A 12,840-nucleotide genomic window follows, 5' to 3' on the forward strand; every position below is an offset into this window, starting at 1 on the left:
CCTAATGGACTCTTTCTACCTATGACAATATTCCCCATTCCTCTCCATAAAATCTCCGATTTTTCTGTTAATTAGGCTTACCTTGGTCTACACAGACTTTGAAATTTCTCCTTCATTGTAAATTGTTCATTCTTGAATCTTGTCACTCCTTCTGTCTTAGTTCATTTGGGCTACTATAACAAAATATCAGAACTGATTAGCTTATAAATAACAGACATTGGTTTCTCACAATTCTGGAGGCTGGGTTGTCCAAGATCAAGGTGTCAGCAGATTCAGTGTCTGGTGAGAGCCTGTTCCTCATAGACGGCACCTTCTTGCTGCATCCTGTCGTGGTGAAAGAGGCAAGGGTCTCTCTCTGGACTCTTTCCTAAGGGCACTAAACCCATTCACGAGGACTCTGCACTGACTTAATTACCTCCCAAAGGGCCCCACCCCCTAACACCATCACTTTGGGGGTAAAGTTTTTACTATATGAATTTTGGGGTGAAGAAACACAAACATTCAAACCATAGCACCCACTCTGCATTCAGTCACACAATTCTTTTGCGATTTTCTATAATTCTCTTCAAGTATGATCATTAGTTGATAATTCAATGATTTCATAATATTTTTAAGTCATATTTACCACTCTCATTTCTCTTTTTAATTGTGAACTTTTCAAATAGCAAAAGCTACTATTTCTTCAACTTCCCATAATTTCTAAAAGACGTATTTTCCCTTATTGTCTCAACCAAAATTGATGACGACAATGGAACAAATCACAGCCTAAGATTATAAGTTTTATTTCAAATGCATGTAACATTCAGATTAACAAGACTTTAGATACATCAAAATTTTTCCAAATCTCATAAAAACAAGAGGGAAAACATAAATGCAATCATAGGATCTATTTTTCTTTAAACATTTAGCATGTTTTCTATGTGAACATAATATCCAACTTGCGGAACAGAAGATTTGTCACTTATAAATTACAAAAGTAGATAAATTTCTCAGGATCTGTATTTTCCTTTTTATTGTCACGATTTTGATGTCATAAAAGATACTCAGAAAATTTGACACGATTTTCCAGATGTTATAATAAATACTGCATGGAGTTAATATTTTTGCCTTTTGTTCAGGGGAGCTGAGTCTGTTTTCTCATTTTGTAATTTTTTCACTTAGTTGCAAGGCGAAGTCAAATTGCCAAAAGCTGAGACATATTTTGCAAGTTCTGAAAGAAAATCACATGAAATTGTTGAAAGGATATGAAATGCTAACATTATGAACTACATCTAAACTTAAACTGATGATTTGATCATTTGTCAAGAACAAAACTGGCTACCAAAAAATTCAAAAAAAGTGCATAGCCTGGACACACCTTCTCAGAATGCCCATTTTCCTCCCTGCAGGTCATTTAAAAAAAAACCCCACTGATTCATCCACTCAAATCTAGTCATTTCACCAAAACTACATATTTTGGTATACACTTTCCTCCCTCTATCTTCTCTTTCCTCAAGCAATGTAAATCACAGTGGGTAGCTATGGCTTCATTAAATGTCTGTTCAGCTACACAGAACTCAAAGAGGTGTGCTCAGAAACAGCCCCCTCACTCCAGCCTTTTTTCACAAATGATTCTCCTGGATCACCTTCCACTGGGCACAGTGACTTTTGCTGGTGAAGAGTAGTTGGAATAAAGATGAATTAAACTACGATAGAGTAAGCAATAAAGAATCTGTCTTAGAAAAGACTGCATGTATTACTCTGTCCTCATGCTGCTAATAAAGTCTTTCAAAAGACTGGGTAATTTATAAAGAAAAAGAGGTTTAATGAACTCACAATTCCACATGGCTGGGGAGACCTTACAATCATGGCAGAAGGTGAATGGCACAGCTTACATGGCAGCAGGCAAGAAAAGAAGTACCAGCAGGGGAAACATCAGATCTCGTGAGAACTCACTTGCTATCACGAGAACAGTATGGGAGAAACTGCCCCCGTGATTCAGTTATCTCCACTTGGCCCTGCCTTTGACATGTGGAAATTATTACAATTCAAGGTGAGATTTTGGTGGTGATACACAGCCAAACCATATCACTGGATATCTGCTTACCAAATTTATTCATTTTTTTGGTAGCCCATGTAAAATGCATTTCCCACCCTTCCTTAATTTTACCATAAGATTGAGAGTTAACCACATGAAGGTGGTCAGAAATTGTGTTTACCACTTTCGGGTATCTCCTATACAATTCTCCCATGGCTTTGCTCCATTGTATGGCTGCAATGGAGATGAGCTTCCAGGGCACATGTCAAATAGGATAGATTCATATGAAGAAATGAGCCTAGACTCCTGATTTATCACTTCAAGGAAAGCCATCCAATAGGAATATTCACATTGGACTGTTGCATGAGGAAAGGAAAAAAAAAAAACAAACTTTTGAATTACATTAAGCTACCAAAATAAAGGGGTTATCTATCAGAGGCTCATGTGAGCTTAATTAATACAGAAATTTGTATTCTGAACACACCTTGCAATTTTGCTTCCATTGCAAAAATATAAAATAAGGGACATTGGTGTGGTGCTAGGATGTTGGCAGGAAAGTGATATCCAAGCTTGGAAAATTGAGACCTATGTTACGCAAGGACAAACCAATTAGTAAAGATCTTTCTGCTTCCAGAATGGCCAAACTAACCAACCCCTTAATCAGATAACAATGAAAAAGCAAACAATTGCCTGAATGCACTGGAGAGTAACAAAAGCAGGTAGATTCTGGAAAGGAATCAACTCTCCAAAGAAAAGAATGGTCCCAGGAAGATTTTTGTGGTTGTTAGCCCAAGAACAGGCCTTAGTGGGTAATGTGTAGTGTGACTAAAATTTTGACAGAAAACCCAGTCTTTCCAGCAGAAAGAGCAGTGGATACATTTCAGACAACAACGTTGCTGCAAAGTGAGGAGGAATCCTGGAAAGAAGAGATCCGAGAGCTGGAACCTCAAATCTATATATTAGCTCTGCCCAAATCTCTGGCTAATCACTGAACCATACATACAAAGGGAAGACTCTGAGTCCCATAACTAATGATTACAGAACTGAAACGTTATTTTAACTCCTTCCCAAGAGATGAAGTTTTAAGTTTGAGTCCAATTAAACTACTATTAAGACTACAACACATAGACCAAATAAAATAAAAATAAAAATCAAGATTTGGCAAAGCAATATGACAGTATGCAAAGTTTCCATACGAAACATTCAAAATATTCAGGATACAATTCAAAAGTACCCAAAATATAAAGAAACAAGCAAATGATAGCTCATTCTTAAAAGAAAAGATGATCAATAGAGACTATGAGTTGACTCAGCTGCAGACAAGAAATTTAAAGCAGCTACATTAGTGAAGCTCAAAGATGGGAAGAATAATATGCTTGGAATGAGTGAAATTATAGAAAAGCTCAGTGAAGAAACAGATACTATAAAGATAATTTATGGAAATTCTGAAACAAAAAAGGATATCTGAAATTTTACAAATTCACTGGATGGTCTTAGAGGAAATGGGAGATTACAGAGTAGTCAGCATTGAAAATAGATCAATAAAAAATATCCGATCTAAAATCAGAAAGAATAACATTGAAAGAAAATGAAAATAGTCTCAGAAACCTATAGAATAACATCAAAAGGTAGAACATATGTGTCATTACAGTCTCAGCAGGAGATGAAAAATAGGGAAGAATAAAATATTTGAATAAATAATGGCCGGAATTGTCCTAAGTTTTGTGAAAGACATAAATTTACAGATTGAAGAAGTTTGGTGATGCCCAAGAAAGATAAATGCATGTATAATGACATTTAGGCTTCTCCTAATCAAATTGCCAATCAAAGATAAAGAGAAAACCTCGAAAATAGTCAGCAAGAGATGACGCAGTTACCTACAGGGGAAGAGTAATTCGAACGACCTGACTTGCTATTACCATCAATGGAAACCAGAAGATGGAAACAACATCTTTAACATACTGAAGAAGTGCTGGGAGTGAGGGCTGAGGTGAGGGGGGATGGCAGTGGAGAGAATAGGAGCAGGGAGGACGTGGGGGAGAAGTTGTCAACTTAAAATTCAGTTAATTCTTCAATAATGAAGGCAAAATAAGGACATTTTCATATAAAAGTAAACTAAGAAAAAACATCTAGCAAAACCATCACTTATGATGGAATGGAAGGCAAACTACATGCATACTGAGCCCAAGACATAGGATAAGTGGTAGGAATGAATGAGGGTAATCTATACCTACTCTTGCTTTAATCTTTTAGCAAAGTATCGCAAGAAAAGTATAAGCTCAGGAGCAAGCTGACTCATTTGCAGACAAAAATGAAAGAGAATAGGAGAGCCCAGAAATTTAAGACCTTGAAAAATTAGAGCAGCAGGCTGGAATTTATGCAAGTGAGAAATACAATTCTATTTTGTTAAGCCACTGAGGATTTTCTGTAACAGCAGTAAGGCTTATCATAATTAATATAACTAATAAATTTTTTTATTTGAGGAATGTGTCTGTGTTCATGTGTAAATTAGGGCAAAGGGTTTACAAATTCTAGGTTGCTTATGCTGTGTAATTCTGTGACACTATTTTGTGTTTATTTAGTGCTTGTGTGAATTGGGACAACTTTATAAAACATTGTGATCATTTTCTTTTGCGAGTCATCATTTCAAATCACTGTTGTGTATGGAAAGATGCAGTTCAACATACATTGTTGATACAATATAATAAATGAAGAAGGAAATCAATCGCGCCTAAAATAAGAGCAAATAGTCATCTTAAAATGGACTTTTCATTTCGTCATCACCAACAGGCTAAAGGGAGCTTTTTTACAGGCTTGCCTGAAGAAACATTGATTCAAATGGAGGTCCAACTTTCTAAAAGAGTCATAAAGTGTAATGTTGAAAGCAGAGAAATGAACTTGTTTGCTGAAGTGGCAATTCCCTTTTTTCAAAGTTCTATAAAATTATTTATTTTTTAAATACAGTAAATAATCATTTTTATTCCTCCATATTAGCTCACTTTCTACATAATCCAAGCCCTGGACCTTTTGTTAAAAAAAAAAAAAAAAAGTTATTTTAGAGTTTATAAAGACCTTTCTCCAAATAGAGACTTACTTAGTCCTCACTGTTCTATGAAGTTCATAAGCCAGAAAATTGTGCTAACCCATTATATAAAAAAGAGACATATGATCTTATCATTCAGTAGGACTCTAATTTCTAATTAATCAAATATTACCAGTTAAGTAAAAGGTCTGAATTCATGATAGACATGAAATAGTTTTATTTTTCTGTAAAGACTGCCCCACTTCCCCCACCAGGCAGCAAAAATAGCTCTCATATCAGGTCTAGTATTAAGAACTAATTTGGGCCGGGCGTGGTGGCTCAAGCCTGTAATCCCAGCACTTTGGGAGGCCAAGGCAGGCAGATCACCTGAGGTCAGGAGTTCGAGACCAGCCTGGCCAACATAAAGAAACCCCATCTCTACTAAAAGTACAAAAATTAGCCAGGCATGGTGGTGGGCACCTGTAATTCCAGCTACTCGGGAGGCTGTAGCAGGAAAATCGCTTGAACTCCGGAGGCAGAATTTGCAGTGAGCTGAGATCGCACCACCGCACTCCAGCCTGGGCGACAAAAGTGAGACTCCATCACAAAAAAAGAACTAATTTGGTGAAAAATCCCAGTCTCATCTCCTCTTATCTCCACAGCTCAAACTTTGTCCATGCTAAAAGAAACCTTTCTTGGAGAGAGGAGTAGAGATTTCTCTTATGGTCCTACCTCCTCTATGTTGGCAATGAGGAAAATTATGGAGAAAAGGCAAGAAGGTTTTGCCCTTAAATGGAAAAACAATCGTTAGGTTGTTCTTGTTTCTTCGGATTACATCAAATGTTCATTTATAGCTGGTCTATGACAGATATCAGAAGAGTCTCAAATATTTTGTTAAAACCCTGTGAGTTTTCCACCAAGGAAGATGTGACTGGGCCATGAAGTGCTTGACTCATCACTTTTGGATAACATGCTGCCTAGCAGCCCTGGACATGGTAAGTTTGATTGAACAGGGGACAGAGTAGCAAGACACATGGTATGGAGAGTGGAGGTATGAGGGGAAGCCCTTGCCCCCATCCAAATTGGAAGTAGATGGAGCAAATATGGATTTTCCTAGTGGATCCCAGCCATTGCTGAGTGCTGAAACAAAATTTCTATTTGAATGAAAAATCCCAAATTTGTAATACTAAGTAAGATATTTTAATTCCTTTTAAACTGTTTTTTCATTTTTTTCAAAAAGATATTTCAAAGTGCTAAACTAGAAAACGCAATATTTTAAAATATTTCTGGTGATGACCAATAAATTCAGAAATGGGAATTCATAAAAGCTTCATATATACATATTTTAATATTTATATTATTATCAAATATTGGAAAAAGTTATATCTGATACACTAACAGAAAAAAACAATTTGTAAACATGTTTTGTTTTATATGACAATAATTATATACTGATTGCAAACAATGGTATACGTAATGTGAATATACTAATATAGTTAATAATGTATTGCATATTTTACATTCAGAAAACCTTCTATTTTCAGGCCATGAGTTAACAGTATCTACTATTTATATAACACTTTTATAGATCATATGAGTAATTCTTTTTTAGAAAAAAAAATTACTCCATTAACTTGTGTTACAATTTTGTAAGGAAAGGATTATCACCTCCATTTTCAACTGAGATCGTTGAGACTGTAAGTAACTCGCACAAGGCCACATATTCTGATGAGTAGCTCAACTCAGGATTTCAATGTGTACTTTTTGACATGAAATTCTGTTCCTTCACCACTTTTGTATCTTACTTTCAGATGAGTGGAACAGACTGGCCTGTTCTGAAATGCATTTCAGTTCTTGGCACATTTGTTCAAGAAATATTTATTGAAAATATTTTGCTAAACTAGGCACTAGGCAAATAAAGAAAATAGTGAGAAGTTTACAGTTGTGTTATACCAATTTGAACAAATCTGAGAAGCCTATCTAAGTCCATGCCTCATTTCCCCATCCGGGGAGAGCCTCCATCAACATTTTCATCCAACGGAAGGACCGTGAAACTGATAGACTGTCAGACTTGTAGATGAATCTTGGCATTGTTATTTACTATTAGCATGACTAGATTTTTACTTTGCAATATACTTCATTTGTAAAATGGTGCTATGGACACCCACCTTATTTAAAGGCTAGAAGTAATATTTACAAATAACAATGGTGTTAAGAACATATATTTTATTTAAAGTTTAGGAGTAATATATACAAATCACCTCTTATAGTGCCTAACATATCACTTGATAGATCCTCAAACATTAGTAGACATTATTATTGTTGTTATTATTGTATTAAGAGTGTAATGGTAAGTTGTTGCATAACAAAACATCTCCAAACTTCATTGCTTAAATAACAAACTTTTTCAAATTGACACATTATAATTGTACCTATTTATGGGGAGTACAATTTGATGTTTGAATATATGTATATACTGCATAAAAATCAAAACAGGGTAGTTAGTATATCCATCACCTCATGCCAAATTTTTTTCTTTTTTAATGATTATGTGGATTGGCCTGGCAATTTCTCAGGGCTAGCTGAGCTGGAGCTAGTTTGTTCAAAATTGCCTCACTCATGTGGTTGGCAGTTGGCACTTTATTGGTTTAGGAGATCCTCAACTTGGATGACTTCTTTCTGCTCCATATAATGTCTCATGCTGTGGCAGGATAGTATAAGCTTCTTCACATGAATGTCTTAAGGTTCAAAATGGGAACAAGAGTGCAAGCCCCAGTACAGAAACACTTTCCAAGACTCTGCTCACTTCCTGTTTGCTAATATCTCATTAGCCAGAGCAAATCGCCAGGCAGATCACAAGGGTCATGAGTCAGTGTGGGAAGATGCTAACCAAAGACATGGATGGAGGGTATAAAATAACTAGCAGACATTTTTACAATCTACCAAAATTTCTTTCTTTTCTTTCTTTCTTTTTTTTTTTTTTTTTTTGAGATGGAGTTTCACTCTTGTCATCCCAGGCTGGAGTGCAATGGCACAATCAACTTTCTGCAACCTCTGCCTCCCAGGTTCAAGTGATTCTCCTGCCTCAGCCTCCCAAGTAGCTGGGATTACAGGCATCCACCACCATGCCCAGCTAATTTTTGTATTTTGAGTAGAGGCAGGGTTTCACCATATTGGTCAGGCTGGTCTCAAACTCCTGACCTCAGGTGATCCACCGCCTAGGCCTCCCAAAGTGCTGGGATTACAGACACGAGTCACTGCACCAGGCCGACAATCTACCAAAATTTCTAAATATCAACTTTCCTTAGAACTCGTGGCACAAATTGTAAGGCAGCCTCATAATTTAACACCTGGTTTATTTCATTCATTTCATTTGGCATGGATACGTCTCATTTTCTCAACTCTAATTCTGCTTTCTATCGAATAATGTTATTCTGAGTTCGTAATATGTTTGTGTCCTTCTATATACCTATGACTCATTTCTTTCAAAAATAGATAAAAATGCATGAATGATTTTTCTACTTGGATACAGAAATAGGTAAATATATAATATCTGTCTTCAAAGCTATGTCACATTGGTAAGACTTAAAGCATTTCCCTAACATCTGCTGCTTGTGACTGTGCTATGGGTCTTGTTGCTATTTGAAGAATGGCACTCTTGTGCTGTAGACAGCAATTTTGCTCCAACTAAGTCACCTGTCCTTGACTACCACACACTAGCACATTCTCTAGCTTACAGGTGTTCCTCAGCTCTCTGCTGTGATGTTACATTGCTTTGGGCTATGATTCAGTGAATTCTTCAAATGCATCCTGGGGCACTTATGCTCAACCAATGTCCTGTGGCTTAATCTAAGCTACTTTTCAGTGTATTTTATTCCTTTATCACTCATAAACTTAACAGGCCTGCGCCCAGCAAGGGTGAATTTCCAATATTTAAGAACTTGCTTGCTGAAAGCTTTGCCAACCAAATGTTATGAGGAGCAATTTATGAGAAGCAAGAATAGAATTTACCCAAATAACTAAATGAGGCATTTATAAATGTTCTGGTCACATAAATAAAAGTGGATATTTTCACATCACACAGGTGAAAAACTATAAACCATTAAGTTCTGGACCAAAATCAACTGTTCCTGTCTCCTCAGGGATGCAGTGACATATAAATTTCAGGGATAATTTAAACAATAAGATTACCAGCTTTTTGGGTGTGATGCTGTTCCCCAAAGCTCAACTAACAAACATGATCTTAAGTAAAAAACTGCTTCTTTCTGGAAGACTGCTGCATTATTTATAGTCTCTGAAACAGTGATGACTTTCCCTTTTGTGTTGATTTATTTTAAATTTGAAGCACTTTACTCTGAGCATGACCCAAGCTTCCTCTGTTACATGCGTTGATTCGACTCCTGTTTTACTGTTGCAACTATTGCCCTGTCCAGGCATACCTGGGCTGCTTCGAAGCACAAGAGGTCAATCAAGAGGGACTGGCTGGAGTGACAATAAAAGGGAAAATTGCCTCAGGTTTGTATACCCACCCTGAAAGTTATCAAAACAAGCCAAATATTCTTGTTTTAGTCACAGGAGCTGAGCTCCCTCCACCTTAGCACTTGTGGTCTTAAACTGCTGCACCTGCATCTGGCCTGTCATGGACAGAAGAGATTTGACTTTATCTTTTTTGTGAAGTCAAAAGCACCTTCACCATCCGTTTCATTTCTACCGGTAAGGCAGATGTGCTACACATTCTTCCCAAGAGTATTTTAATTCATTTGGATGACTCCCAAGCAAGCTAGCCTTGCTCTGTTTTTGTTTGTTTGTTTGTTTAAATAGCCCCCTTCAGTCTTAATTCTTCCTGTATACCATACCACCAAATCTTTCAAACTCCTCAATGTCATTGATTCTAAGAGATCCACTGGATCTCCAGGCTAATAGATTCTTATGCGTGAGGATAGCTCTTCCTTGCTTCTCAATATTATCATGCAGTTTTGCTTCTCCTGCCTGAAATCCTGCTGTACCTCTAAGGGCCAAACTGATGCCTTACTCACTTTTCTCAGTCATTAATCTGTAAGATGGTTTTATAGATTAAAATGCCTTTGCTCCTTCAGTAATTACATTACATTGGATGAGATTTAAAATGGACTCCTTATAGCAATATAAGGCACCCTTGGGGCCCTATATGCATGTTCCCCTGAACCCCATCTCTAGATTCTGCTCTGCCCTCTCTCCTCATACATCATTCTCTTTTTCCCATACAGTCTTCACTTCTTCCTCCATCATTTCTTGTTTTTCTTTGCTTCCTGCTTTCCGTCTTGTTTCCTACTCCTCACCTCCCTCTACTCATTAGGGTTTCCTCTCTGTAGAGATTTTTGTAGAGCATATCCTTTTTCTGTATGTCAGTCTGTGTGTGTCTGTTTGCAGGCATGTGGATGCAAGTGCGAGAGTGTGTCAGGAATGAGCACAGTGGGGAGAAGAGATGGAGAAGGTACAGTCATTGAGGCAGAAGTCTAGCTCAAAGTTTCATAAGTGAGAGGATTTGAGTATCCTTGCCTAAAGGAATCAAAGGAACCTACGTTCACAGCTAAGAATGAAGAGAAATCCCTTTCAGCTGTAACTCAGAATCTTCAACTATTTAGTGCAATGTGTATTTGTCCCTCCGAGACTCTTAAATACAGAACATTTTCGATTATGTAAAAAGCATAATTTACTTAAGTAATGATTACTTAATGACTTCTGTAAGGTAAATTTTATATGATGTTGCTCACATTTTCTATTTTCTTTATTTGGGCCGCAGCCGTACCCGCCTGATCTGTCATGTGCATTTTCAATGAGGCTCCCTGAGGTTCTTACAGTGATGAATAAAGGAATCTGCACATTTGTACTACACAGTCTTCACTGATTTAATGAGAGCCATGCCAGTGGTACTAAATCAAGCCTATCATTTCCAAAAGGCTTTGATTTTCAGGCATTAATACCAATTACCATGTTGTTGTTGACAAGACAATGAGATATCCAGGATAACATTGGTCACAATTATATTTACTGAAAGGAGAGGACTAATGTGGACCCCGGTATAGTATTAGCTTTTTTTTTTAAAGGAGAAGATTTTTCTGGAGGGGAAAAAAAAAACTGAAGGAAAAAAACCTTTTAGCTTCCAATGAAAATGGAACATATCTGTACTTTGATTTTTCATTTCATTCAAACCAGACTTGGTAGAACTCAGCAGGGTGGTGCCAGGGACATTCTCCAATTTCCTGGTCTTGTTCTACAGCAGCATATTAAGCTTTTGGAAACATCAATCAGGAGACAGAAAATTGATTTTTCAGCTTTTGAGGTAAGAACAAAAGGTACAGTATTGTCTTTTTTATTTCCTGTGTTTTTTCCTCCCAACCTACTACCTGCTGTTTTGTTCCTTCCGTCCTTCCCCTATAGATTCCACAATCCCCACGTGCCATCTGCTTACTGCTGCTCTCTTTTCTCATTCCAGGATTCAATACTGAGGTCCTTATATGATTGACCATTCATTCATTCATTCAATCAGTGGTTAATTGAACATATAAGCATATATTGTTTGGGGTGTTCTTATTATATTAATATTCACATAATTTGTATAATTTTATGAAATAAAAGCGCAACTGTTTTACAATGTTGTGGGCATATAGCAGACATCACTATAAAACTGTTTCTTATGATGGGAAGCTTGCCAAAGATGGCAATAATGAAAGCTGGAACTTAAGAGAAATTCGGTGTAGTGTGAGAAATAAAGAAGTGAAGCTATTACTTGCTGGGATCAGTTGTTTTTCTTCTTCCTCTGAAAGCTGGTCTGCAGAGTTTGCTTCAAGAAAATTCAGTAGGTCCACAGCTTCCAGATCCATTTCGTCTTCCAGTGGGCTTCCTTTGTCAGGAGCTCAGCCAAGGTGGGAGAGAGCGAGCTACTCACCTGAGCTGTCAGGTGTCTGCGTAGCAAATTAAGGCAACAAGTCAAAAAAGTGAAAAAGCCAAAGTTTTGATCACTTACTGTGATGGTATAAGCAATAGTCTAAAACCAGAGGAAGTACCGACTCTCCCTGTTCCGTTTTCACCTATGGGACAATGCACAAATTAAGGGTCAGGTGGATCCGCATAGACTTGGGGGTCATCTCACTGTTAAGGGAGCCCCTAATAAAAGACTTACACAGTTTTATAGACTCTGCAGTTAGGAGAGAGGGCAAGGGCTGAGGGTTATGAGTGGAAAAGTACTGAGTCCTGAGTCAGAGTTGGGGAAAGTGTCTTCAAGGGTTTCCCTTCTGCCTCCTATAAGGGGTCCTTGGCAGAGGCAACTGAAGACCTCTACTGCAGGCCTGAAATAAAGAGACCTAGGAATGAAAGCACCTGGGCTAGGACTGTAAATATGTGAAACAGCATGACCTGCCAGAGGGACACGAGTCCTTATCGCAATTCCTCTCAGAAACTAATGCACTGGCTTGCACCACCCATGCTGTGAGGAGGCAGCTTCCTCCTGAACGTCCTGCCAGGTAAAGCCTTTATAATTACCTATGGCCAGGTATGAAAAATCACACATATGTTTTTAACCATGAGCTAAAACCCTCATTCTTTATTTTTCATTTCTGGCCTAGAAAGTAGAGAAAAAGCAACAGAAGCAAAATTTGTGTGTAGATTTGAAGAAGTCCCAGAGCACGAAGAGAGAAATTAAAAATTAATCGTCAATGGGTTTGAGAGATGGAAGTATAGCATCCCTGCCCCAATACCATAGTTTCAATAAAGATTTTTTTTTGTAATTAGAAAATAGATTTCTTTCACTCTAGCTGAAGCA

The 12,840-nt window shown here is 37.4% G+C and overlaps 1 long non-coding RNA gene across 3 annotated transcripts in view; it reads right to left on the reverse strand.

Annotated features, from left to right (window-relative positions):
* Positions 1-1,062: 1,062 nt before the first annotated feature.
* Positions 1,063-12,840, reverse strand: part of LOC105481752 (uncharacterized) — a 232,217-nt gene continuing 220,439 nt past the window's right edge. For all 3 annotated transcript variants that reach the window (XR_987167.3, XR_987164.3, XR_011614735.1), the window contains exons 6-7: positions 11,809-11,983; positions 1,063-1,210 (exon numbers count right to left, since the gene is read on the reverse strand). This is a non-coding gene — a long non-coding RNA (uncharacterized lncRNA). The remainder of the gene's footprint in view (positions 1,211-11,808; positions 11,984-12,840) is intronic.

Source organism: Macaca nemestrina, chromosome 16, assembly GCF_043159975.1.
Source record: "Macaca nemestrina isolate mMacNem1 chromosome 16, mMacNem.hap1, whole genome shotgun sequence".
NCBI classification, from domain to species: domain Eukaryota; kingdom Metazoa; phylum Chordata; class Mammalia; order Primates; family Cercopithecidae; genus Macaca; species Macaca nemestrina.